The following is a 25,299-nucleotide window of genomic DNA, read 5'->3' on the forward strand; positions in this document are numbered from 1 at the left end:
TGATGTCCAATTATTTTCTATGAAGAGTCATTTCAAAAAAACCTTCTCTCTCCACTCAAACCTATACATAAAATCCACTATATCTAGACAAAGCTTGAGGAACTCATTCTCTGAAAGCTCTCTGGGCCACTGGAAAAATACAGAAAAATAAGCACTTTTATATAAGTTATAATATTCAGATCACTTATCCTATAAGGGCAGAACATTGAGGATTTTTATCTCAAAGGGTTATTAGGTCTGTGTATCCTAAAAAGCACCTATCACAGTGACTGAAATACGACAGACACTATAATAAAATCTGTAAAAAATGATGAAAAGCCTTGCTGTTCCAATATTTTTAGTTCATAAACCTTTTTCACATTTGGAACATCCCCCAAAATTATATAAAATAGAAAAAATTAGGCGGGCGTGGTGGTACGTGCCTATAGTCCCAGCTACCTGGGAGGCTGAGGCAGGAGGACTGCTTGAGCCCAGGAGTTTGAGGTTGCTGTGAGCTAGGCTGACGTCACCACACTCTAGCCCGGGCAAGAGAATGAGATTCTGTCTCAAAAAAGAAAAGAAAAATGGATCTATTCTCCTCTTAATATAAAAATATGTATTTTAATTTCACAAAAACACTTCTATCTCATAAAAATTCTGAGGGTAAATAGCACCAACATCACCCCCTTTATTATTCTCCATTAACAGTGATTTAAAATAGTTTTCCTTTTAAAAATTAGAAAATGGTTTTTCAGATTATATTTTCTATAAATGGCCACAGCAGTTTTCTATTCCTTCAAACTGTTTCCAAGCCTTGCCACTCGCCCATGAGAAGAGAAAGTCTATTTCCCCTCTCCTTGAAACCATGCAGGCTCTGTAACTGCTGTGACAAATAGAACATGGCAGGAGTGATGTTGAATGATTGCCAAGACTAGAACAAAAAAAAGGACTTCTACCTGGCTTCCCCTCTCTCTGGGTACTCACACTGGAACTGACCCAGGCCATACAGAGAAGCCACTTGTAGGTATTTCAACTGAGAGTCCCAACTAAGGTTCCAGCCAGCTCAACTGCCAGAAATATTTGTGAATAAATCTTCAGATAATGTAGGCTCCAGCCTTTGAACCACCCCAACTGACAATGAATGGAGAAGAGACAAACAAGTTGATCCTGCCAAGCCCTACACAAATTGCAGATTTGCAAACAAAATAAATGTTGTTTCAAGCAATTAAGTTTTGAAATAGTTTGCTAAGCATCAACAGATAATTAGAATACCATTAGATGAGTTGAGAAACATTAAGACCCATTCAAGCTGACACTTTTCTCTATTAGACCACTTTCCAAAGTATATAGCTGCAGAACTACACCCACCTCTCTCCTAACATCCACATCCTCATATCCTAATGATTACTAAACTCTGACAAACCCTGATCTGGCCACCTAGCCTGCTGATGCCAACACAGATGTGACTAGGCAACATAATCCTAACTCAGACATATCACATACAAAACAGAGGCAGCTCAGTGTCATAATTTCATCCTACACATATTCCATAGATCATCTCTAGCCAGTTCATGCTTACCAACAAACCCAGATATCACAAGACAACCAGGACATTCAAAGATTTAGCTTTTCTTACATGAAACAAGATAGTTCATGATAGGTTCAAGGATGGGACACCTACCCTCTATTTCTCCATCCCTGAGGGCTTGCTTAGACTTTGTGCTAGATCAGATTCCCTGTATAACAATAAAGCTTTTTCACTTAGTACACAATCTTTGGTTTCTCACAGTGTTTATACTCTTAACAATTTTGAAGGTCCCACAAAGATCATATGATTGAGCTGCCAAGTGAAGCCAACAAACCACCAACACTTGAGAACCTACTGAGCCCTGGTTTGGGTAAGTTTTAGGTACCTTCTGATGGTGATTCAGCACTTCATCACTGAGTTTGTTCTGTCTCACACAAGTTTCTGCTTTTTCTGGTTCACAGCCATCTGGTTTCTTATGGGTAGACAAGGAGAAGAAATTTGGTCTCTACCATGAGTGACACAAAGAGTGGCTCTATTCTGTATATGTTGTTAGTCCACCTATGTCTAGTCTAAGAAATTATTCAGAAAACTCAGTTTGGACCACATTCATGGGCTGTAGGTACTAAACTACTGGGTCTACCTCAACTGCCTAGTCCTAGGTACTCTATGTGTACATTTGTTGATCAAATGGTGAAGAAAATCTCCTTCTCAATATTTGTTATGGATCCGTCAAGTCAAAGAACCAAGTCCTGTCTGGATCCCCGAGTCTTAATATGTTATTCACTATAGTCCAAATTCATATACGTGTCTAATACTATGGCATAATTACAAAGATAGTTTGTAACTGCAGTAGCCATTCTAGGGAACTTGCGATTTCAACAAGGGTTTATACTCTCATAATCCCTTAGAACCAAAGGAGGTAAAACCCCCAAAGCAACTGTCTGCCTTCTTAAACTGATACACTAAGACACCTAATGCCTCAATAACTCAAAATTAACTTCCCTGACAAAAGCTAAAGAAAAGGCAGCTCTTTCTCCATCCCTGACTTCCTGCCTTGAAAGCTTAGCCTTTATCCCATCTTCTATAATGGAATCCTGATTTTCTAACTATTCAGACGAAGGCCTCATATTGCTCTCACAACTTCTTTACCATCATGGGGTTTCCTAATATCTTCCTGCCTTAGATGTCATGGTCCTATCTCTCCCACTCTTACTGAGCACCTATGCAGTCTAGGACATACAATCCCACAAATTTCCAAGGCTGACCTCCCCATCCTTCAAAAGAAAGTCAAGCTGCTCTTTTAAAACTCTGGTCCCAGGAAGAATCTCTAAGCCCACTGAGGCCCAAAGGATTTCTGAGGAGTTTAGAATACTTTTAAATACCTATATGCCCAGACCTACCAAAACTTCATAAACTTTTATCACTAATCAGAAGAAAGTTTAAAGTAAAGTGTCTGCTTCAGGCCATCCCAGAAGCCTTTCTTACCAAAGTAAGAAGGACCAAAATCCAAAATTGCAAGTAAAATAATTCATTATCAGAAGATTTTTGAAACTTTTAGGAAATATTTCTGTGTAAAACTAGAGGCAGACCACTACAGGGCTTTTTAAGCTCTCTTTAATGGATTAAAACCAGAAACAGCCAGATGAGTAAGAAGAATGTCATTGGATTGGCAAATAGATTATTTAAATGAATTACAACAGAATATCGTGAAAGCACTCTGAACAAATCTTTTTAAAGAACATGTCCCTTTAACTTACTTAAAGTCTAACATTCCCTCCCACAACTGATACAGAAAAGAACTATCCTGGGGGGATGCTGAAACCATACAGTTCAGGCACCGGAAAAATAACTATCCCTAAAAAACTGAGAAAGGAGTCCAATAAGCCAAGTTAGAGACACAGTAATGGCATACCACTGAACATCAATAGCACCTTACTATAATATATTCTTTTAGACAAAATGAAGTTAAATTTCTTTAGAAAGACAGGCATACAAATTCCTAATGGATACAGGGCCTTCTATTTCTACTTTAAATTCTTTCCCACTCTTCCTCAAAGTATCAACAGAATAACAGTGGTGGCTATACCCAATATACCCATTAACTTCCCAGCCTCACGACTTTTACCAATTTCAATTAGTCCATCAGAAAAGGAAGACACCTTCCTACAGTGTGACTCTGCTCTAGCTAATTTACTAGATTGAGGCTTATTCTGTAAATAGCATTGTCAAATTAAATGTTCTACAAAAGGCATACATGTAGAGATCCTAGACAAAAAGTTTGCACAAAACCAAATTATAGCAGCCCTACACACCCTTGCTTTCACGTGCACTGGCCTCTCCTAACGCACTGTTAGATCAGATACCTGTACTGTTAGTAGGGTCAGCATCATATATTCTGCCAGAATCTTCAGCTAAAGATTCTACTGACAAGCAGAATACATGGTGCTGATCCTACTAAAAGTTAAAATTGATCTTTACAAAAACTTGCCTCCGTTACACCAACATCCACTTAAATCTGAAGAGATCATCAAGAATAAACCTCTCCATTGAGTTTTTGGGGGGTTGTTTGTTTTTGTTTTTGTTTTTTGAGATGGAGTCTGGCTCTGTTGCCCAGGCTGGAGTGTAGTGGTATGATCATAACTCACTGCAGCCTCAAACTCCTGGCCTCAAGCCATCCTCCCACAGCCTCCCAAGTAGCTGGACTACAGGCATGTGTCACCACGCCCTCTGTTGAGTCTTTATTATAACAAAAACTTATAGTCCTTGGTAACACAGAAACCTAACGGAAAAGACTAATAATTCATTCAAGATCTCATGGCAATCATTAGAACTGTGATCTTTAGACTTCCAGCACCTCTTAATCAAACACTACCATACCCTCCATTCCTTACATAAGGAAGGGGCATCTGGTGTGAACAGAAGCCCACTGCTTATCTTGCTAAGAACATACCCTTCCTGTTTGCATGTCGTGGCACCTTCAACATAGTGCTTGCTTCTCCAACTCACTGGATGTGTCCCTCTTGCTATGTAATTCTTGTTATTTCTTTCTGAGCAACCTTCATTAATTGTCAGCTATCCTACTTCTTATGAAATCCTTTCATTACTTACTTTGTGTATCACTCTTCAACTTTGCCCAAAAATTAATCTTGCAACATTATTCCCTCATCAGATAATGGGGAACCACATGGTTGTTTAGCAATATCCCAGGCCAGGAGAATCAATCAGGTAAATAAACAGGTAAAATAACTTTCTAGAACCAAAGAAAGCCTATTCAGAAATCACCTACAGGAAGTGCCTACAACTGCGGTCCCCAGCTCACCAGCCGCGTACCAGTATCATTCCATGGCCTGTTAGGGACTGGGCCACAGAGCTCCACCGCCTCACCTACTCACCCCCCTCCAGCCCCTGCTACCCCAATCCATGGAAAAATTGTCTTCCATGAAATTTAGGAACCAGGGGCCCACACGAATCAAAGCTTCATTTATATTTACAGCAGCTCCCCATCACTCACATCACCACCTGAACTCCACCTCTACCCCGTCCATGGAAAAACTGTCTTCCATGAAACTGGTCCCTGGTGCCAAAGAGGTTGGGGACTGCTAGAAAACATCTACCAAGGAAGGCTTCCTTGAGAGAAGAATTTTGCCCTGTAGTCTATAAAAAAGCTGGTCTCAGGGTAAGAAAGGTCTCACAAAGTAAAGGGTTAGGTCTAAGGGAAGATGTAGAAAAAACTTACAAAGACAATAACCCTAAGTGTTAGTTAGGTTTAGAAGAATGACCTGGGAATAACAAAAGGAAACAAAAAGTACCTGGAAGGAGCTTTTTAATATTTTAAACAAGTATCAAGCTAAGAGACATGAAATTATTTGTATTTCGATTATATGAAGTTTGAACTCGGAAATGCTCTCACAATATTAAGATTAGCAATAAACCTGACCTCATGAACGGCGTGGTTTTACCAGAGGACGATAAATGATAGACTAGTCACCTGAGGATGACTGCAGGAAAAAATCATCGGCTTTTGCCCCTAAGTGGTAAAGTATAAAGTTAATGTAGATTAAATGGTTAGAAAAATCCTAGGTGTTTCTTAATAGAAGGCTTCCCAAGTCTTCATGCCTGCATCAAGTAAAAAAAAAACAAAAAAACAACAACTTCATTTTAGAGATTATCAGCCAATTGGGAATTTCTAAAAAATATACGATCCTACTCAAATTAAATGCCACAAAAGAAACGGAGCCTGATACTCTGCAAGTGTGCAGAGAGCTAACCTGCCAAAACACAAGAAACTAGTTTCTGCCACCACACCCAAACTGGTGCAACAGGTTAGGTGTAAGCAGTAAGGCAGTAGAACTGTTAATACTGTCAAACCTAAAAATTTCTATTTGAAGGCTCTAGGACAACTATGGGGGAAAGAAAACAAATGATAGTATACCCAGAGTTGAAACAAATTTAGCACAAATAGATTTTTTAAGCTGTCCTTAGAAAATTAAAAGAGCTACCCAGAGTTTGTCTCTCATAAGTTGAACTGATAAGGACAAGTTTCTGTTATAAGATCCTTGAAGGCTCCAGCTAAGGGCTTTCCTCTGTATGATTGCTGAGAACTTAAAACACATCCCTGGAGGCTCCACTTTCACCAGCACTCAACTAACTCTAGGGTATCCCTGAAAAGCAACTATCAGTCAAAGTAGTGAGGTCAAGAAAAGTAAGACAGAAAAAGGCTCTGTTAGTTTTATCACTCCACTCTTTGATTAGAACCCAAAAAAAAACAAAAAAACAAAAACAAAAAAAATAAATAAATAAAAGAAAAATTTTAAACTGTCAAATATAGTAGCAGAAATATGTTCATCACATTTAAATTAAAAATTAGATCAAAGCCAAGCATAGTGGCATGTGCCTATAATCCCAGCTACTCTGGAGGCTAAGGCGGGAGGACTGCCTCAACCTGGGAGCTGGAGGCTGCAGTGCACTATAATCAGGCCTGTGAATAGCCACTGCATTCCAGCCTGGGCAACACAGTGGAATCTGGTCTCAAAAAAAATTAGAACAAGACCACTATCTTATATTGGCTTCTTTTAGTCTTTCTCAAATGTGGTCATCATCCTGGTATACTGTCCTGAGCCCTGTGTTATGTCATTTATGATTTTATTTCTTCCTTTCTAATCTTTATATACATATTTTTTCCTCTAAGTACTGCCTAAGACAGCCAGTACAATGATGAATAAAAGCAGAAATACGGAACTTTCTGCTCTTATTCCTTATCTTAAAACTTCTATACTGAGGGTACCGGGTGGGGGGGGGGGAATAAACAATTTTTTTAAAAACTTCTATACCAGCTGATCATTAAATGGGATTTTCCCTATGCAATTTTAGTACATAATCCATTTTCAAGTTAAGGAGGAAAGTTTCTTCTAAGCTTAATTTGCTAAGCATTCTTTTTTTTTTTTTAACATAAGTGAGTGTTAAAACTTATTTCTACATCAACTATGATAAACATATGCTTTCTCTATTCTGTTACTGTGGTAATTACAGTTAACCCTTGAACAAGCAGGGGTTACAGGAGCTGACACCCACACCCCCCAGTGCAGCAGAAAATCTGCATATGACTTATGACGCCCCAAAAACTTAGCTACTAATAGCCTACTATTGATTGGAAGCGTTAGGAATAACAAACAATTGAGTAACAAGTTTTGTATGTTATATGTATTACATACCATATTCTTACAATAAATTCTTACATACCATATTCTTACAATTTTCTTTTCTAGAGAAAAGAAAATTGTTGTAATTGTTGTAGTTGTAATTGTTTCTAGAGAAAAGAAAATATTGAGAAAATCGTAAGGAAGAGAAAATATATTTACTATTCATTAAGTGGAAGTGGATCATGATAAATGTCTTCATCATCATCTTCATGTTGAATAGGTGGCTGAGGAGCAGAGAGGAGAGGAGAGGTTGGTCTTGCTGTCTCCGGGTGGTAGAGGTAGACGAAAAATCCACTTATAAGTGGGCTTGTGCAATTCATGTTCTTCAAGGGTCAACTGTACTTAACATTTTGTATCATCAAATCACCCTTGCAATCTCGGGATAAACCTTACTTGGTCAAGATGAATTTTTTTTAGTTGTAATTGTTTCATATTTTGAGAGGGGGTAAACATTGCTAGAAATAGTTTATTAAGCACTGAAGCCAATTCGTTTCAGAGTATCTTCACAGAAAATGTGCTCAGAATTGTTGAAGAGACACTCCAAATTCTATTTGTACGTGATCAGAACTTCTTGTTCAAGTAGCATAACTATGTGCTTATTAAAACATCAGAAAAGAGCCTTCAGCCCAATGTGATACAAGGTTTTATTTTCCTTTTCCTATTTTTTCACAGAAAATAAACAGGTTTTCTAGGCTTTCATGTTTCAAAAACATGTATCAATTCAAAACTAAATCAACTCTGTGGAAAAAAATCACTTTAAAAAAACTACACTATAGGCCGGGCGCGGTGGCTCACGCCTGTAATCCTAGCTCTCTGGGAGGCCGAGGCGGGCGGATTGCTCGAGGTCAGGAGTTCGAAACCATCCTGAGCAAGAGCGAGACCCCGTCTCCACTATAAATAGAAAGAAATTAATTGGCCAACTAATATATATACAAAAAATTAGCCGGGCATGGTGGCGCATGCCTGTAGTCCCAGCTACTTGGGAGGCTGAGGCAGGAGGATTGCTTGAGCCAGGAGTTTGAGGTTGCTGTGAGCTAGGCTGATGCCACGGCACTCACTCTAGCCTGGGCAACAAAGCGAGACTCTGTCTCAAAAAAAAAAAAAAAAAACTACACTATAGAAGCTATATCATTTCAATATCCCCTGACACAATCCAACTATTCAATAACTGTCCTTATAATTTAAAATTAGGAAAAAAAGAAAGCCTATTTTACTTAGAAGGATGGTTTTTGAAAGTCAGGTCATGGTAATGGCAAGTAAATGAAATGAAACTATAATCAGTTAAGATTTATCAAGCTTTTCTTAAAAAGTTAAAACCTAGCATAATAATGCCAATTCTACAATGTCATATATGATCTTTATCTGATATTAAATTTGAATCCCATAATAATTAACCATTTAAAAACTCTGTATGGCAAGAGATACCATAAACCAAGGTAAAAGAGAAATGACAGAGACTAAATAAATATAGACTATAGTGAAGGATTAATATCCAGAATATACAAAGAGCGTCTACAATTTGGGGAGGAAAAAACCAAACAGAATAGAAAAATGGTTAAAACAATAAAAACATGAAATTCACAGTAGAAATAGCAAATAAAAATATAAAAATATGATTACCACACTATGAATCAAAGAAATTAAACTTAAACATCATGGTAACATTTTTAATGCACAAAATTGGCAAAAATTAAAAAGATCTGTTAAAACTCAGTATTTTCAAGGTTACAAAGAAATACGCTTACAAGGTAGACTGGTGTTAATTTTTGGAATGGCTTGAATGACAGGCTAAGAAGCCCACATCAGACCCTGTCAACAACAGGGAGCTACTAAAGGTTTCCAAGCAGGAGAAAAACAATCAAAGTGATGATCTAAGTAAAATAACCTGATAGTGCTGTCCATAATGGGCTACAGGAGAAGAGACTCCAAGCAGAAAAACCGTGTGTTTGTTAACTATGGCAACAATCTTGGTCTGATGTCAAAAGGACTGAATTATGGTAGTGAAATGAGTAAGAATGGAAAAAGAAGGGATGAGTCGACAGATTTCAAAGGACAGAGTAAGGCTTGACAATTAAATGGGCTGGGAAGAATGGTGAATCAGTTACAATTTAAGGCTCCTCCTATATGCTTGGAAATGCAATACTAACTCCTGACATCCTACTGGATAAAATACAGATTCCTTAGCCTTATATTTAAAGTCACAATTTGACCTCAAGTGTTCCTTTTCTTCCCCTCCACACACATAACTTAGAACTTTGTATCTTTTGATTTTGCTCATGCTTTTCTCTCCACCTGAAGAAGAGAACGTTTGAGTCCAGGGAATGAGCTTAGACCACTGGAATTACTTGGACTGAGAGCACGGTAGGAGAGGTTCCCAAAAAGAAAAGTAGGATAAAAGCTACAAGAGGAGGGAATGGATAGGCCGGCAAAAATCACAAGTATCCTCTACGTAAGCAGTTGGCAATTTACTAGGTCATTAAGTATGAAATGTCTGATGTTCCTTAAGCACTAAGTTTGACAGCTGATATTTCTGACATCTCACTTTGACACTTTCTTGGGTTTTTGGTTTGTTTGTTTTTTTTCCCTACTGTGAAAGTACATCCTCAGTCTTTCAAACGCACGTTTTGGCTTGTGATTATCTTTCGCAACCTTTTTAGAGTCATTTTTGTGAAAACATGGGTAAGTCAAAAATTCGTGATATTTTTTTAAATATGAATTCCATCATGGAATCAATGCAGTGCAGACAGCTCAAAATATCACCGAAGTGTTTGGGAAGGATGTGGCTGATGAACACACAGTATGTCAATGGTTTGAGAGGTTCCATTTTGGTGACTTTAATTTTGAAAGTGAGGGTAACCTGAGATTAAGGTGGATAATGATGAGCTGAACGTTGTAGTGGAAGCAAATCCATCTCAACCTACGCATGAACTAGCAGCAAGGTTTGACATTACTAATCCAACAATATTGGACCATTTGAAACAAATGGGCAAGGTAAAGAAGCTGGATAGATTGGGTAACACATGAATTACACGAGAGTGAGAAGAGAAATTGTCTCAAAGCTTGCCTTTCTTTGCTGTCACAACATAAAGGTGAACCATTTCTACACCATATTGTTATGTGTGCTGAAAAACAGATTCTTTTTGACAATTGCAAGCAGTCAGCACAATGGTTGGATAAAGATGAAGTGCAAAAACACAGTCCAAAACCAAATATTCACCAAAAAAAAGCTAATGGTGTCTATGTGGTGGTCTAACGCTGCTATCTACTGCAGCTGCAGCTTCGTGAAACCTGGTCAATTACAGAAGATGCCTACTGCAACCAATTGGATGAAATGAAGAGGATACTTGCAATTAAGCAGCTGAGATTGGTCAAAGGTGACAAGCTAATCCTCTTGCAAGACTACTTGTTGCAAAAAAGCAATGCTGCTCAAAACTACAGAGGCCGGACTTAGAAACTCTGTCACCCACCGTATTCACCAGACCTTGCACCAACTACCACTTCTGCCAGGCTTTGGACAACTTCTTGCAAGGAAAAATATTCAATTCTCAACAAGCTGTGGAAAACGCATTTTGTGATTTCATTGACACTCGCTCTCCAGGCTTCTTCGCTGCTAGCATAAGCAAGCTACCGTTAAGATAGCAAAACTGTGTCGATGATTTAGACATATACTTTAATTGTACTGCTGCTTGTTTGAGATATAATAAACTTTTGATTAGAAATCATACATTTCATATTTAATAACCTAATACAAAGTAGGAAAAACTGACAACTGATTAGGGGGCCACAATAAGAAACTAGGGAACTGACAAAAATTAATCTTCCTGTACCATCTTTTTTGTACAAGCTAAATTTGTCATGCATATACATTTATTCAATTTTTTTAAACTTTTAAAATAATGTACAGAAGACATAAAAACTGGGTAACAACTTGTTTCTTCAAATCAATCACCATATCACAAGTCCCAAGTCTTGTTCTTCATAGTTCAAGCCAAATAACACTATCCCAATGCAACATGTCCCCCCACCATTGTGTAGCAAAGTTTAAAACTTTCAAAAAACTTCCTTGATTACGTATCAATTTAAATCTATTTTTAAACTTAGAAAAAGAAAGCAATTTCCATATTAAAGCACATTCCTAGGACACCAACTTAAAAAAAAAAAAAAGAATGTTCCAATATATTCTAAAATGTAAGCTGATCACCATGTAATGATTTATTTTTCTAGCGCTTTATAATTTTCAAAATTCCTAAAATGTAGGTATTATTTTATGATCATATTTTGTTTTGTTTTTATTTCCCCCCAGCCATCTCCCCTCCCTCCTTGTTCTGCTGTCGCTGTCACTCAGGCTAGAGTGCAATGGCACTATCATAGCTCACAGCAACCTCAAACTACTGGGCTCAAGAAATTCTCCTGCCTTAGCCTCCCATGTGGCTGGGACCTTAGGTGTGTTGCCACCACACCCAGCTAATCTTTTTTTGTAGAGACAGGTCTCGCTCTTGCTCAAGCTGGTCTTGAACTCCTGGCCTCAAGCAATTCTCCTGCCTCAGCCTGACAGAGTGCTAGAATTATGGGCATAAGCCACTACACCTGGCCTGTAATCAGGTTTTTTTTTTTAAACAGTGTTAGAAAATTGACAATCATTTCAACTTTTGGAATATATCTTAATAGATTTGAAATCAGGAGTTTGGGGAGGTTTTTTATAGAGATAGGGTCTTGCTTTTGCTCATGCTGACCTTGAAGTACTGTGTTCAAGTGATCCTCCCGCCTCGGCCTCCTAGAATGCTAGGATTACAAGCATAAGCCACCACACCTGGCCTTAGGTTTCATCATTTAATAAATAATGCTTTGAATTCTCTTATATGCTTGATACAAATTACATACGCTAAATCCCTGCCCTCAAGTAGGTCTCAGCCTACTAAAATAGACAAGATACAGCATTAAGCTCAGTAGTTGCTCAAGGGACATGTCACAGAAAGGTACAGCCCAGCCCTTAAGCTTTATCTCCAAAATTAACTAAAAGCTTGAGAGTATGTAATGGGTATTCAATTTCCCACATTACTAAGGCTTCAATACTAAAATGCATTCAAACTGACATTCAGACTGTAAGATCCTGAAACAATCAATAAAGATATTACTTTGTCTTCACACTTGACTGAGCATATGGCTGGATTCTAGGCTAGCAATCATCTTTCCTCAGAATTTTTAGGCCACGCTCAACTGTATTCTCACTTCTGGTATTCTGTTAAGGCAGTGCCATTTCTAATTCTTAATGTGAAAGTAAAAAATATCACAAGTGAGTGGCAAGCCCCACCCCTCCCCACTTGGCAACTGATGGCTTTCACTGTAGATTGTCTGGCAGGGTGACCTGGTTTTTTCATTGGGAGACTCCACATATCAGTATTTATAAATGTTTTCTCTAGAGCTGTCCAATTTTTTTCCAGAAATGACTGGAAAAAGGAAACAAAAGAAGAAAGGACATAATTGATTGCTAGTGTTCTTGGATCTGACCAATGTGAGGGAACTTCCCACCATTTAGAGGTAGCCAGTCTCATTTTCAGGTGGGCGTTTCTCCATCATCTTCTACAGGGCCAGGTATCCCTGGGCCTGGAACCAGTTTGGTTAACTTTTTCCACAAGATAAATCTTTAACTTTTTGAGAGAGTGGGGAAAGAATAGTCATCTGCCAGTCCAGGCTAAGGTGTGTATACAACAAACATTAAACCATTTTCCACTTTCAGCCTCACAACTCACCTGCACCCTCAAAGATATCTGATGCCTTCAATTCCTGAGTCTTTCTAGAGATCTGTGATAAGAACAGGCTGGAATCCTGCAAGGACTTGGCATACCCCTTTATATTAATATATATAAAGCAGATAGTTATGTCCTCTCAGCTACATAAACCACTCCAACCACCTTCCATCTTCCTGAGGTGTTTTTTTGACATCACTTATTTGCTGTCTTCTGTTCTTTCTGCTCTTACAATGTATGCTATTTTTAATCCCTTTACTCTCCTTGAATGGGGTTTGAATACATAGCAAAAACAAACATGTTTGTTCAATCCTCTATGCTTAAAAAGATGGCACAGTTCCTGAACAATTTTTATCTGATGCTAATATATATCCTGGGGCACATTCAGATTCTGTAGCCTGCAGTTTACAGTTTGGGGGACCCCACTTTAAGAATAATACAGAATTAGGTATGAGAACCAATATTCAATTTAGAATGAGAAAATAATACATTTTAACAAGCTGACAAAAAACAAACATAAAACTAGAAAAATGTTTTTGTTATCACAGATTTGTCTGCAATTTGTTTTCTTGAGATAAAAGTCACATACCATGAAATTGACCATTTTAACTTTTTGAGGGACTGCTGAACTATTTACTACAGTGGCTGAACCATTTTACATTCCCACCAACAATGTACAAGAGTTCCAATTTCTTCACATCCTTGCTACACTTGTTATTTTCCTTTTTTTCTTATTATAGCCCTTCTTTCTAGTGGATGTAAAGTGGTATTTCATTGTTGTTTTGATTTGAATTTCCAATCAATAAGTTTTCTTCTTCACTGAAAGAAGAAAGTTATATTTAAAGCCTGATGATACAAGATCATACAAAAATAACAGTAGGACTAATTAATGTTTGCAACTCTAACAAGAATTTTTGCATCTGCCCTACAACAAGTGGCATTTAAAGAATTTACATAAGGAAGCTTGTACTACAGTATGGATTTTCATTAGAAGCTGGAGTCACCTTTCACAGTTTTTACTTCAACTCCATTTATTCCAACTATATTCATTTAAACTTTGGGCTTCAGTTTTACAGGCTTTATTCATTCTTGACCCCTACCAGTACAGAAATATCCCCATCTACTGGCAGAAGGTGAAGCTACAGGCTGTTTCTGAAAGTGCCAGCATGCTACCGGGAAATTTATCAAGCCATAACACTTCCTCCAAACATCTCTCCCATTCCCCCAAATCCTGAGCCATCCAAACTATTCTCCAAAGATCATCTACTTCTTACCAAAAAAATTGGGGAGAGAGAGAACAGAGAAGTAGAATTAATCATTTAAATATCTGCTATACTACTTCAATTTTTAAAAAGTTTTTTTTTTTTTTTTTTTTTTTTTGTTTCTTTAGACAAGGTTCACTCTGTTACCCAGGCTACAGTGCAGTGCACCCAGCTCACTGCAACCTCAAACTCCTGGACTCAAGCAATTCTCTTGCCTCAGCCTCCTGAGTAGCTGAGACTACAGGTGTGTGCCACCATGCTCAGTTAATTTTTCTATTTTCTGTAGAGACAGAGTCTTGCTATGTTGGGTCAGGCTGGTCTCAAACTCCTGGCCTGAAGCAATTCTCCTGACTCAGCTTCCCAAAGTGCTCCCAAAATTCTCCTGCCTCGGCCTCCCAAAGTCTCAGGTGTGAGCCACTGTACCTGGCCAAGATAAAAATTTTAACAAAGTAGCTAATTATATTTTACTCACTATATGAACACATTATGATACACTGGTACTCTGACATATATGAGACATTTATGCCTATTTAAAAGACATGATCTTGTTTAAATAACTATCCATATTAATTATTGGTAATGTTGTACCTGCTCCTATAAAATGTAACATACAATTGGTTTTGACTAACTTATTTAAAACAAAATCTAGGTCAAAAGTGACAAAATATATTTACATAAAACATTATAGTTTAAACAGTATTTTTTTTAAAAGAGAGTCTCACTCTGTCTCCCAGGCTAGAATGCCATGGCGTCAGCCTAGCTCACAGGAACCTCAAACTCCTGGGCTCAAGCAATTCTACTGCCTCAGCCTCCCGAGTAGCTGGGACTACAGGCATGTACCACCATGCCTGGCTAATTTTTTCTATATATATTTTTAGCTGTCCAGCTAATAATTTCTTTCTACTTTTTTTTTTTTTTTTTACTAGAGATGGGGTCTCGCTCTTGCTCAGGCTGGTCTGGAACTCCTGAGCTCAAGCAATCCTCCTGCCTCAGCCTCCCAGAGTGCTAGAATTATAGGCATGAGCCACCATGCTCGGCCTGAACAGTATTTTTTAACATATGTTATTTCTTGTCCAGCAGATTTCTAAAATAAATAACACTGTCATTTTAAGCTTGCATTTACAACTAAAGGCACAGGAACAGAGAAAATAAGTGATTTGCCTCAGAGAACAAAGCTTATAAGTAGCATAACTAGGATCTGAACTCAAATTTTCTGCCACCAAGTTCTATATTCTTTCTACAACATTCTGCCTGCGTCCCATAGATCCTATGGATTTCTGCTTTGTGACAGTTCCTAGGAATGTACTGTGGTCAAAAAAAAGTCTGCTTAGATTTTAATAAATTAAGCTTCTTTCTTTTGTGTTATAGAAAAAAATGCACATTCATAATATAATACAAATGAAACAAATATTCATAATCCAACCCACATTTAACAATTATATCCTTTCTTCTCTACTGTCACAGTTTAGATACATTTATTCTTTATGTCCCACCTTTTTCCAAAAATGATTTGGGAGGGATAGCTGGTAGATAGGTAAATGTTGGTAAGTCATGCGCTTGTTGCAATCTTCTTTCATCAATAAGAGATGAAAAAAATAATAATTTTAAAATGTAAGGTCCATAATAGAAATTTTGAAAAGAAAAATGAAGAGTCCAATCTAGTACTACATAATAAAAATTATTAATGTCTGACACAAGTCAAAAACAATAAATATTTAAAAGGACTAAAACGAAAAAAAAAAAAAAAACAATAAATATTTGCTGGCTGAATAATGAAATAATGGCCTAAAGCACTGCAAGATCCTAAATCAAAGACTCAATTATTCTAATTATAATAAAATATTTATAAAAAGCTTTTTTATCAATGTTGGAAACCAGAAGATTTTAAAGCAACAGTAATCAAAACAGTGTGGTATTCATAACTTATAAAGGATAGAATTATAAACAAAGAAAACAGAATAGAATCCAGAAACAGAACTATATTGTCAATCAATTTTCAACCAAAGTGCCAAGACAATTCAGTGAAAGAAACAAGTATTTTCAACAAATAGGGAAAACTGAATACCCTTTGGGGGAAAGGGGAATTAGACCCTTACTTCTCACACAATATTAAAAAATTAACTTCAAAAGGATCATAGACTTAATGCAAGAGTTAAAATTATAAATAGTGCAGAAGAAAACATAGGACAAAATCTTTAGAACTACGAGTTAGAAAAATATTTCTTAGAACCCAAAAAGCATGAACCATAAAAGAAAAAATACTCAGGGCTTTATCAAACTTCAAAAATTCTTTGAGACATCATTGGGGAGGAAAAAAGCTATAGCCTAAAAGAAAATATTTGCAAAACATATCTGATAAAGGACTTGTATCCAGAATACATAAAGAATTCTCAAAACCCAAGAAAACAATCCAATTTTAAAACTATATGCAAAAGATTTGAACAGATATTCTAAGATAACATCAACACAAATAACCCCATGAAGGAAGTGAAAATTAAAGTACAATTAAATATGTACACATACCAACTAGAATGGCTAAAATCAAAGACAAATTCAAGTGCTGGCTAGGACAGGAAGCAACTGGAACTCTCCTACATTATTGGTAAAAATGCAAAATGGCACAAATTTGAAAAAGTTTAGCATATATTTAAAAAGTTAAAACACATACTTACTATATGACCTAACAATCCCACTCATTTACCCAAAGGAAAGAAAAACATGTTCACAAAGAGCTATGTACTCAAATGTTCATAGCAGCTTTATTCGTAATGGCCAAAATCTAGAAACAACAAATGTCTGTGGGTATCTGTGAATAAACAAATAGGCATGCACTGCAATATTCTTCAGGAATAAAAAGGAACAAAGTACAGGATACCCAACATGATGGATCTCAAATGCATTATGCTAAGTGAAAGAACCCTGACTCAGAAGACTAATGACTATGATTTCATTTACACAAAATTCTACAAAAGGCAAAATTACAGCAACAGAAGGCAGATCAGGGCCGGGCGCGGTGGCTCATGCCAGTAATCCTAGCACTTTGGGAGGCCAAGGCAGGCAGATTGCTCAGGGTCAGGAGTTCAAAACCAGCCTGAGCAAGACCAAGACCCTGTCTCTACTATAAATAGAAAGAAATTAATTGGCCAACTAATATATCTAGAAAAAAATTAGCCGGGCATGGTGGCACATGCCTGTAGTCCCAGCTACTCAGGAGGCTGAGGCAGCAGGATTGCTTGAGCCCAGGAGTTTGAGGTTGCTGTGAGCTAGGCTGATGCCACGGCACTCACCCTAGCCTAGGCAACAAAGCCAGACTCTGTCTCAAAAAAAAAAAAAAAAAAAAAAAGCAGATCAGTGGCTGACAAGTTCTGGGAATGGGAGAAGACAATGACTGGCTATGAAGGGGCATGAGGAAACTTTTAGGAAAGAAATGCCCTTCATGCATCTGTGTAGTAATTCCTACCTAAAAATAAAGCATCAAGATTTATCTTAAAATATCTTAAAAAGTTTTATGCCTGTCAATTTTTAATATAAAACCAAACCGCCAAACTTAAGATTTGTTTTGTTTTTGAGACAAAAGTCACACTCTGTCGCCCTGGCTAGAATGCAGTGGCATCATCATAGCTCACTGCAACTTCAAACTCCTGGGCTCAAGTGATCCTCCTGCCTCAGTCTTTCCAGTAGCAGGACTACAGGCAAGCACCACCACACCTGGCTAATTTTTCTAGTTTTAGTAGAGTGGGGGTCTCGCTCTTGCTCAGGCTGGTCTCAAACTCCTGGCCTCAAGCAATCCTCCTGCCTCAGCCTCCCAGAGTACTAGGATTATAGGCATGAGCCACCACACCTGCCCAGCCTTAAGATATGTTTTGAAACTTTTTAATACAGTATCAAATATGTTTTGTAAAAAAGGACTCAATGCCTTCAGAAGCCATTCTAAAACAAAATTCCACACTTTGTTCAAATATTTATACATTAGTGGGAAAAATCTAAAAGAAAATTTTCAGATGTTGACATTCAACTGCAAAAAGCACCAAATACTGATACCTAGAAAACTAGCATCAAATGAAATACAAATAGGCTCAGTGTTCAGCAAAACTGTTCCAATCAAGCAAAAATATATACATAACTGCATTCCTAAATATAAGCAATAACTAAGATTAGAAAACACAATGTAGGCCGGGCGCTGTGGCTCACGCCTGTAATCCTAGCTCTTGGGAGGCCGAGGCGGGCGGATTGCTCAAGGTCAGGAGTTCAAAACCAGCCTGAGCAAGAGCGAGACCCCGTCTCTACTATAAATAGAAAGAAATTAATAGGCCAACTGATATATACATAAAAAATTAGCCGGGCATAGTGGCGCATGCCTGTAGTCCCAGCTACTCGGGAGGCTGAGGCAGAAGGATCACTCAAGCCCAGGAGTTTGAGGTTGCTGTGAGCTAGGCTGACGCCATGGCACTCACTCTAGCCTGGGCAACAAAGTGAGACTCTGTCTCAAAAAAAAAAAAAAAAAAAAAAAGAAAACACAATGTAAATGCCACAAACATAAATTAGCTGAAATTAATTAAGACATAAGACTAAAATTATAAAACTATACTGAGCAATATGGGCCAAATCTTAAATGTAAAAATATAGAATGATCCTAGGAGAGAAAACTAAATATATTTAAATGTCTCTTTTTCCTAAAGTAATGCAATTCTATCTTAACACCAATCAAATTTCGTTTTAAACTTAACAAGTTTAATATTTATGTGGAAGAAAAATATAGCAAAAAAATAATAGATCCAATGAGAATATTAAACTAAATTATAAACCTACAATAATGAAAACAGTATGACACTGAACAAGAGAGGGATCTGACTCTATTGTAACTAATTTAACATAACTGAAAAGATGTATCACTGTGGAAAGGAAGAATTGGTTAATAAATATGATGAAACAGCTAAATCGCAATGTTGGGAGAAACACAGGGTGTCCCAAAAGTCTCCATACAAAGGAAAAAAAACTTATAAAATTTTCTAATGAATATGTTGTAAATAAAGGTACACTTAGCTACAATTTCCCATTTTCCCTATATATAGCAACTTTTGGGACACCCTGTAGTTTCTTTAAAAACCATTTTTTAAAAACACTAAAATAAAAGGTACTTATTTACCAAGTATCTTGAAGAAAAAGGCCTAAGTATAGAATAGGAAGAACAACAAAAAAAAAAAGATTGGACAGATTTGACTCCTAAAATATTTCTACATATCCAAAAATGATCCAAATTAAAAGACAAATAATAGACCATGGAAATATTTGTAGCAAGTATAACAAAAGATTAACATATTTTCAAGTTTCAGGTAGATCAATAAAAAAAACACTAAGGCCCTAAAAGATAACTAGGACAAGGCCAAACAAGTCAACAAAGGGAAATGTAATTAGTAAACAGACAGGAAAATATTCAACTTCACCAGTAAATGCTTAAATAGTATATGCCATGAAATTAGCAAAGAACTGAAAAAATATAATAAAAGTCAATGTTTGTAATAGAATAGTAAGAAGGGATACTTATTCACTCACTGCTGCTCTAAATAGGCACAACTCATTTAAGCAGCAGCCTAAGAAAAAATTAATCCAAAGACCCACACACTCAGTAACACTACTTCTATGGAAACATCCTAATAATTCTTTAAAAAAAAAAAATCAAACCTGAGTAACATAGTGATACAACATTCTCTAAAAAAAAATAAAAAATAAGCTGAGCATGGTAGCATAGGCCTGTAATCCCATAGTCCCAGCTGCTCAGGAGGCTGAGGCAAGAGGATCCCCTGAGCCCAGGAATTTGAGGTTACAGTGAGCTACAATCGGGCCACTGCACTCCAGCCTGGGTGACAGAGTAAGACCCTGTCTCTTTAAAAAATAAAATAAAGGTTATTTACACCAAGATGTTTACAGTATTTGTAATAACATAATTTGGAAGTAAATGTTAAAGCAAGAAAAAATCTGAACAATGGATGCCATCTAATCCTCTTAACCAGTTATCCTAATACCAGTCTTCACAGCCCCATTCCAGTTTATTCTCCATATTGCTCCCAAATTCTTTCTAAACGGCAAATATATTAAAGCTTAAAAATATTTCCTTGGTTTCAATGGTTCCTTCTACCTTAAAATACAAAATCCTGGCAAACTATAAGATCCTAACTGGGTTGGTCCCTGTCTACAGCCCCATCTTTTGCCACTCAAACCCAGTGCATTAGCCATAAAGACATGTTTACCATGGCACCGATTCCTGGGGGGAAAAAACTTAAAAATTAAAAAAAAAAAAAAAAAAAGAACATATTTAGAACTGCTTACATCTTTCTAGCATTCAACAAAATGCCCAAAAGGTCTTAATCCACGCTGACACATGGAACCTGCCTTCATGGAGTTTAAAGCATAGAAACACTAAATGCCTATCAGTGAGTTAGGTCTGATCCTAGGAGAAGAGCCTCTTAAACAGTCACAGAGGAGAGATCAATTCAGGCCATGGAAAGTTCATGGGATAAGAGTAATCCTTGAATTGAGCCTTAAAAGATGAGTAAGGATTGCTAGACACAATGGTAATTCCAAATGAATGGACTATACTTATTTTTCCATACAAATTCTAATAAACTTGTAACAGGCTTTCTAGACAGACAGCTTGAGTTGTGATATGTACTTAATCCCTCAAGTTTCAGTTTCTCCTACCTCATAGAGCTACTGTGAGAACTAAGAGTGATAACAGATGTAAACTTAACACAGTGTCTGACACTTAATAAGCATTCAATACATGTCAGTCTTACGGAAATACATAGCAGTACTGATTACAACAGTGTATTTCAAAGGTCCAGCATTCTTATAGAAAGTAACAGTACACAAAAATGAAGGCAAAGAGAAAAACCAGTAAGAACAAAGTTAAGCAACCTATCACCATTTAGCCAGGGTCAAATAGTTCTCTCTACAGGCCATAACGATATCCTCACACTGCATAGTGTAACAAGACAATAATTTATATTCTTGATACTGAATCATAATAAATAAAACATCAAGTTCCGATAAGAATGGCCTATTTGAAAAGAGTAAGACATACTACATCTTTAAGACTCATCGAAAATGACTAAAACAAAAATTTTGCATGCCTAAGTGTGACCCTTCATTTTCCCTTAAAATTGAGTTATCTGCTAAATATGCTAACTTATATGCTACATGAATGTTAGTATGTTGTAATAGTAATAGCTCAACCAACAGGAAAAAAGTCGAAGCCATGATTAAAACACACACATACTTTACTCACCATGAAAACCAAACTACACGAAGCTACTAAGCATGCTCTACTACCTGTCTGAAGAGGCTTAGACTAGAAGAGTCTTTAAGATAAAGGAAGGAGCTAAGCCACACTGGCTTCCTCCTCAGAAACCAAGAAAATAAAATGAATTGGGGACATTCAAATCACTAACACCGCTAGAATAAGTCATCATGGTGTTTAGTCACATTCACAGTTAGAAACCTGTAGGATACAATCAAGCCGTAATTTTTAAAGCCTTGACTCAATAAAATATGCAGTCAAACAATATTAAGATACTAACATTTCTAAAGTAAGTTTGTTTTTTTGCTTTTTGTTTTCTTTTTAGAAAGACAGGGTCTCACTCTGTCACCCAGGCTGAAGTGAGCCACTGGCCCAATCATAGCTCACCGTAATCTCCAACTCCTGGACTCAACCAATCCTCCCGCTTCAGCCTCCCAAAGCAATGGGATTACAAGCAAGAGCCATCATGCCAGCCTAACGTGAGATTTTAAAAATTAAATTTCCTTATGTAATAGACAAGGTTAACCTCCTTATTGCCAAAGGTTTTGTAAATTAATAACAAGAGCAGCAGCATACAAAAACACTGAATTTACAAAAAGGTCTGAAATAAATGTTCTGGAGAAGAAATCTGTTATTTCTCCATACCTAAAAAGTTTAAATATTAGAAATTACACTAAAATGCTTTTTCCAGCCTTTGCTTTTCAAAAACAATAATGGTATAAAAAATTACCCCAAAGTTTTTACTATAACCAAATATAAAGAATATTTTCTATTCAAAACATTGTGACAAATGCCTATATCAGGTAGTCAGGTAAGTATAACACTATACAAATTATACGCTTGATAATCAATTTGCTCTAGAAATACCAATTGAAGTTGATAACATTACCACACAGCCCATTTTAATGATCATGTGTTACTGTATCAAAGAACAACAGAAATAACTTGATGGACCAATTCAGATTTTAATCACCAATGGCCAGAGGAATCTCAACTGTGGGATTAAATTAGCACCGCCCTTCTTAGCATCAGCAAGTACCAAAGAGTTCACTGATTGTGGTTTTAGGAATAACATGTGGAAAGTCTAATATCTATTATGGGCAGAGATCTCATGGCTCAAATATTAATATTTCCTCTCCTTCAGTGAGAGTGTGTGTGTCACCATGTGAGAATTGCTTACATCTTTCAGTAAAGGAGCAATTCCACATTAAGAATATAATTGAATAACTACAGTTCACAAAGCATCTTGGAATCAAAGGCACTCTATAAATTTAAAGTACTAATATGGTATTAACTTAAACAAAGCAAAGAACAATAATTTAAAAACATCTCATAGCCCAAGTGTATTGTAAACCAAATAAAAATTCACTGTGGGATTAGTCTTTTTTTTTTAAGTGATTTTTTTCCTCTATTAGGGAACCCAGATCTAAATGAAACTGTTAAACACTTAGTCTAAAGGTATGCCAAACATTTCTTAAGGTCTTAACAAAGAATCAACTTTTTTTTTTTTTTAAACAAAATGAGGCCTAGGTTAAATATTTTATTTGGCTTCTCAAGATGGACTGAGAAGTTGGGCACCAGCTCCAGACCAATTCCTGGACGCACATCAAACACAGCCCTGTCATTTATCCAGTCAGTCAAAACAATCTTTTCCATCTAACCCTTTAATGTTTATGTCCTAAAAAGCTGCTAATTGAATCCAGCTCTTGAGATCTATTTGTTAAAATCTATACCATCTAATTTGTAAATGATGGACAAAAATGAAAAAATATATGTTAACTTTCCTGGCAAAACAGAAGAGATTCTACCATACGTAACGAAAGGAGGGAGGGCAATGTTTTTAACATTTGTCAAATTTTAAAAGAAAATTATTCAGAGGCAAATTCCCAGTGGTTTTAAAAATTGAGAGTACCTCAAACTGTTTTTACAATTAAGGGATACAGGGTGTTTAAAATTCCTGAGAAAAAAATCTAAAACAAAATAACTATAAATTTAGTTCAAAGTTCCCTCTCCCCCTAAAAATACAAGTGTCATCTTTCCTCCTAACAAACTTTTCTTACAAATTTTTATAATGTATCATATGCAATAAGGAAACCACAGATAAACACTTTAAGATCTATTGAGTAATACTTAAAAACCTCAAAACTCATCTTATCTCCAGAAAACCAAAATCGCTGTTTTGTCTGTCATTTTCTCTATACGTATTAATACATAGCCTAGAGGGAAGTAAATGGCAACAGCCTATTTCTGATGCATTTTGCACACCTGGGATCACAGGTTCTTTCCACGATCACTGATAAAGAATTCACTCCAGATAGGAACAGCAACAGATACGGAATCCCTTATGAAGGTTTCGTTGACTTCCTCCAACATAAAGACACTGAATGGGGGGAGAGGGAAGACAAGCAACCCCCAATCCAGGTTTTCCATTAAGAACCACTCAGTTAATGATTCTTTACAATTTTCCTCGGGGAAAGCAAAACTGTCATGAAAGTAATATTTTTTTTAATCGCAGCCAACATACATCCAAGCTAAATTCTCACATACCAAATGCACTACAAATTTTTATCTAGAAAGTTCAACACTGGACTGGTATGACTCACAAGTATTCAACTACAAAATTAGTCCATATAAATCTCAAGTCTAGGGTGGGCAAACAAAATTACAGTTTAATTGTACACACACATGCATACACACACACACACACACACCTTTTAAGGAAAATCATCTTTCTTACTACTCATCCGAAGATAAACGTGGACAACTTATTAATGGTAAATAGTGAGCCTAGGATAACGACACCGATTTCAATTAACACTTTTCAAATCAAATTTAAGTCTTCCTGAAATGAGGCTGACATGTCTATTTAGAATACCAAAAATGGCACTGTAAGCAAAACGTACCTGTAATGTTAAAGATTTCATGCACCTGGAATCATAAACACTTAGTAAGTAGTCTTCTATCTGGCAACCCCTCCGGACATTCTTTTCCATTTAGAAAAGGAAAGGGGGAGGGTGGGGAGAGTGAGAGAAAGTTCGCTTGAAAGTTTGTATGAGCACATACTTAGAAATGTACCCAAAAAAAAGTTGTGTTTTTAAAGCAGGTCTAGAGTTTAGAAGCGAGACATAAGTTCTGCGGCCTACAAGGAACAACCCAAAACATGCTACCCTACAATCAAACACTTCCAAAACACAGTGTACGATGAGCCCGACTCGTCGGATCAGGCAGACATACCGGAAAAAGTCAACCTCCGTCTCCTTTCCTCCCAAAGACGTGCGTCTAAAGTGTGTGGCGCTGGCTGCCGTGGCCGGCAGCAGAGAGTAAGGGTTTTTGCACGCGGGCATAAACGGGTGCACAAGTTAACAACCCGTGAACACACACACACACCCTCCCGTTAAGTGCTCCATCTTTAAGGAGTGTTTACTGCGCGCAGTCAGCAACCGGATTCAATAATCCTCGCCACGGGAGCTCTTCATCCCCTCCACGATCCCACCTGGGCAGCAGCCCAGGGGCTGCTCTCCGAGGCCCGGGGAGAGCGAGCCCGGCTCCTCCGCCAAGACTTCCCCACCTCGAATCCGCCTGCGACTCGAACCGGTGTGCTCCTCCCTCCACAAAAGACCCCCGAGTCACCTCCGGCTATTTTAAAAGAATTTCCAAAGCAGAGCGAGTGGTTTTCCAATTCCTCTCCCCGAACTAGGCCTTCCCACGCCCCCGACCCCAACTCACCATTGATCGCGACCCTGGCCCTTCCCAAGGCCACAGGCACCCCCCGCCAGCTCGCCCACCC

The 25,299-nt window shown here is 37.3% G+C and overlaps 1 protein-coding gene across 1 annotated transcript in view; it reads right to left on the minus strand.

The window, feature by feature from the left end:
• Nucleotides 1-25,299, minus strand: part of SMURF2 (SMAD specific E3 ubiquitin protein ligase 2) — a 94,585-nt gene that overhangs the window by 69,069 nt on the left and 217 nt on the right. The window lies entirely within an intron of this gene.

This window comes from Microcebus murinus, chromosome 18 (assembly GCF_040939455.1).
Source record: "Microcebus murinus isolate Inina chromosome 18, M.murinus_Inina_mat1.0, whole genome shotgun sequence".
Taxonomy (NCBI): domain Eukaryota; kingdom Metazoa; phylum Chordata; class Mammalia; order Primates; family Cheirogaleidae; genus Microcebus; species Microcebus murinus.